This window comes from Martes martes (assembly GCF_963455335.1).
Source record: "Martes martes genome assembly, chromosome: 11".
Taxonomy (NCBI): domain Eukaryota; kingdom Metazoa; phylum Chordata; class Mammalia; order Carnivora; family Mustelidae; genus Martes; species Martes martes.
The window spans coordinates 38,689,933-38,694,167 of record NC_137899.1 but is presented as its reverse complement, the minus strand read 5'-3'; the positions used below and the strand labels follow the sequence as shown (position 1 = coordinate 38,694,167).

Sequence of the window (4,235 nt, the reverse complement as noted above, 5' to 3'; positions counted from 1 at the left end):
TTCTAATGTTTAATAAATTGATAACATTGCAATTGACAAGAAGAATAACAAAACCCAGTTTATAAATCACAGCCCTCAACACAGTAGGGGTTCAATAAACCATTGCTGAGTGAAATAGTGCACAGAAAGCCAGAATCCAAGTGGTAAAGTTACAACTTTCCTGTTTCTGTTTAAGTCCCATCTTTCTTCTGACTTCAATGGCTTCAGAAGTATCAAATACAAGATGCTAAAACAAGTATCTAAGCAAGTGCCATTTTTACCTCCAGTTCCTAGTATCTCTCAGAAGATGACTGTCCCATCTGGAAGAGACCTGAGAACACCAACCAAACCTTAAGTTTTCTCCATTCCAGGAGGATACAGGAAGTATTATTTCAACCTTACCAAGGCTGGTCAGTCAAACTGTATGACATTTTACTTGTTCTTTGGTTACACTTGGCCCAGAACTTCTAAAGCCCTCAGTTACTAGTACCTGCCCCCAGACCTGCTATGATATTCTGGGCTCTTGGCACATTTGCATAGTTAAATTTGGGCTAAGTTGGCCAGAATTTTTAGGGTCATTTCCATCCCACACATTACCAGGACCTAGGTCCTGCTTTAGGTCATGACTGGTGTCCAGACTGAGTGGGGGGAGGGGATTCAGTGGTGGCCTCTGGCCTCAGTTTTCCTCACGTGATTGCTTAAGGTTCTAAATTGTTTTTTCCCAATACCTTTCATATAATGTGAGAGGTTAGCTTTTCTGGGAGAAATTGAATATCAAAGATATTCACAAATTGTACCAAACAATATAGAAAACCTTTTGAATTCCATTTTATAAAGATGATACAAAAACATAAAATTCATGCCATTACCAGATGTATTGATCACTTCTCTGGGGATAGAGTAGATCTGGAAATACATAAAGCATAATTACCTGTAATAAGTCATAGTAAATACATATAAAAGATGAAAATAGGAAAACTAAAACTTTTAAAAAACTAAAACTTTTAAAACTTTTAAACAGCTTAAGAGTCTAAAGTAAAAAAGGCAACTCAAAAGGACATAATGTAGTAGTCTTAAAAGTCACCTTTTTATAAGCAATGCCTTCGCCAATATTCTACAACAACACGACTTGCCACACTGTTTGGCTCTGACCCAAAATCTTATCTCTAGCCACAGCCTCTCCCCTGCACTCCAGACTCCCTGAGGAATTGAGTCTGTATGCCACCAAATGCTGCCTTCTCACTTGGGAGCTTAATAGGTTTCTCAGGCTTAACACATCCAAAATGAAATACTAAATCTCCATCTTAACATTTCTTTCTCCAGTGATCTCCTTCATCTCCGTTAAGGGATACTGTCATTTTAAGTGTACCAAAATCAAAAGCTTATACTCTTGACTCCTTACCCTCTTTCTCTCTAACATCCAATCCATCACCAAATCCACCTCCATTGTTATCATCCTGGTCCAAGTCACATCATCTTTTTTGTGGACTGTTGGAGTCGTCCCTTAACTGATCTTCCTGCTTCTGTCCTTGCCTTCTGTAGTCTGTCCTTAACCCAATAATGAAGGTGGTTGCTTTACAAGAGAAGCTAGGTTATAGCACTCCTCTATTCTGACCCCTTCAGTGGTTTTCCATGTCACTCAAGGTAATATCCAATGTCTACAGCTTACTCATCCCCCACCACCTCCCAAACCTATTTTGCTCCTTCTCTGCTTTCTGAAGAGCTACTATGATCTTGATATGTTACTACTTTCTAAAATATAAAGTTAGTCTTTCAACTAAGACTAACCATATAGCAGAGAGTTGCATATCAGAACAAGAAACAGATGTCAACTGAAACTAACACTCCTGGTACAGGAGGATAAATAAAGTTGTATCTTGTGTTATCCAGTAACATACATTCTGCCAAATCAAACTTAACAGGGACCTTCAGAGCTAGATGGGAAGAACTCATCAAACTGTACTACAGCTTTTTGGGGGGAAAGGGACAGAGTCATCCACTAATTTACACACACACACACACACACACACACACATTTCTTTTTTGTGGTAGAAACATGTGAAATCTAGTCTTTTAGCAATTTGGAAGTATGTAATACAGCGTTGTCTATAATAAGTATGCTATGTGTTAGATCTTCAAAATTTATTCATCTTTTAGTTGCAAGTTTGTATCTTTTAACAACATTTACCCAGTTCCCCCAGCCCCTGGGAACCATCATTCTACCCTCCGTTTCTGCAAATTCGTCCGTTATACAAGTTCCACATATAAGTGATACCATACAATATATCTTTGACAGGCTTATCTCACTAAGTACAATGCCCTAAAGGCCCATCCATTTTGTTGCTAATGGCAGGTTTTTCTTTTTTCTCATGACTGAGTAATATTTCATTTTATATATATATATATATATATATATATATATATATATATATGGATACAACTTTTGTATCCATTCATCCACTGATAGACATTTAGGTTGTTTCCATATCTTGGCTATTGTGAATAATACTGTAATAAACAGAGGAGTGCAGATTTCTTTTCTTTTTCTTTCTCTTTTTCTTCCCCCCACCCCTTCTTCTTTTTGGCTGGGTACAGTATACTTATTGATGGTACATGACAAGGTAGAGCTTCCCAAGTCCCTGCTTTTCTTCAGGGCATCTGGAATGGAAACTAAGGAGATTGGGCGATACTCTGTATGTTGGGGAATGAGTTGTGGCTAGGACTCCCTAACAGCTGAGGGCCTCTCTCTCCTTGTTCTTGCTGGGCTGGTCCAGAGGGTCTTTACCCCTTGGAGGCCATGTGGACCATAAGGTCTACCACCTTGTTGCTGTAGCCAAATCCGTTGTCATACGAGGAAATGAGCTTGACGAAGTGGTCATTGAGAGCAATGCCAACCCCAGGATCAAAGGTGGAGGAGTGGCTGTCACTGTTAAAGTTATGCGAGACTACCTGGTACTTGGTATAGCCCAGGGTGCCCTTGAGGGGGCCCTATTGTGCCTGCTTCACCTGATTCTTGATGTCTTCATATTTGGCTGCTTTCTCCAGGTTTCAGGTCGGATCCACGACTGAGATATTGGGGGTGGGAACATAGAAGGCCATGCCAGTGAGCTTGCCATTCAGTTCAGGGATGACCTTGCCTACAGCCTTGGCAGTGCCAGTAGAAGAAGGGATGGTGTTCTAGGCAGCCCCTCAGCCATCACACCACAGCTTCCCAGAGGGGCTGTCCATGATCTTCTGGGTGGCAGTGATGGCAAGGACTGTGGTTATGAGTCCCCTTGATGATGCCGAAGTTGAAATGGATGACCTTGGCCAGAGGGGCCAAGCAATTAATGGTTCAGGAGGCATTGCTGACAATCTTGAGGGTGTTGTCGTACTTCTCCTGGTTCACACTCATCACAAACATGGGGGTATCAGCAAAAGGGGCAGAGATGATGACCCTCTTGACCCAATGCTTCAGGTGAACCCCAGCATTCTCCATGGTGGTGAAGACCCCAGTGGACTCCACAACATACTCAGCTCCAGCATCACCCCATTTGATGTTGGCAGGATCTCACTCCTGGAAGACGGAGATGGGCTTTCCATTGATAACAACATTCCTGTTCTCAACCTTGACTGTGCCATGGAAGCTGCCATGGTCGAATCCTACTAGAACATGTAGACCATGTAGTTGAGGTCAATGAAAGGGTCATTGATGCTGACAGTATCCACTCTGCCACATGTAAAAGCAGCTCTGGTGACGAGGCACACAATATGGCCAAGTCCGTTTACTCCAATCTTCACCACCTTGTCTTGGGCATGTGGCTGGTACTGCACCAGAATATGTGGCTGTCTGTCAAACAGGGAGGAACAGAGAGCCCAGATTTCTTTTCAAAAATCCTGTTTTCATATCCTTTGGATACATACCCAGGAGTGGTATTTCTGGATCATATGGTAGTTGTTTGTTTTTTTGTTTATATTTATTTATTTTGACAGAGAGAGAGCATGAGAGGGGAAGGTTAGAGGGAGAGGAAGAGAGAGGATCCCAAGCAGGCTCTACACCCATCGCTGAGCCTGCTGTGGGACTCAGTCTCACAATCCAGAGGTCATGACCTGAGCTGAAAATCAAGAGTGAGCCATTCAACCCACTGAGCCACCCAGGCACCCCTTATAGTTGTATTTTTAATTTTTTGAGAAACGTCAGTAATATTCTCCATAGTGACTTAACCAGTTATATTCCCACCCACAGTGCACAAAGGTTTCCTTTCTTCCACATCCTC

The 4,235-nt window shown here is 42.0% G+C and overlaps 1 pseudogene across 1 annotated transcript; it reads right to left on the bottom strand.

The window, feature by feature from the left end:
- Window positions 1-2,760: 2,760 nt before the first annotated feature.
- On the bottom strand, window positions 2,761-3,753 carry LOC308352444 (glyceraldehyde-3-phosphate dehydrogenase-like; annotated as a pseudogene). Its single transcript has one exon. The product of its transcript is annotated as a glyceraldehyde-3-phosphate dehydrogenase-like (transcript).
- Between the last annotated feature and the right edge of the window lie 482 nt (window positions 3,754-4,235).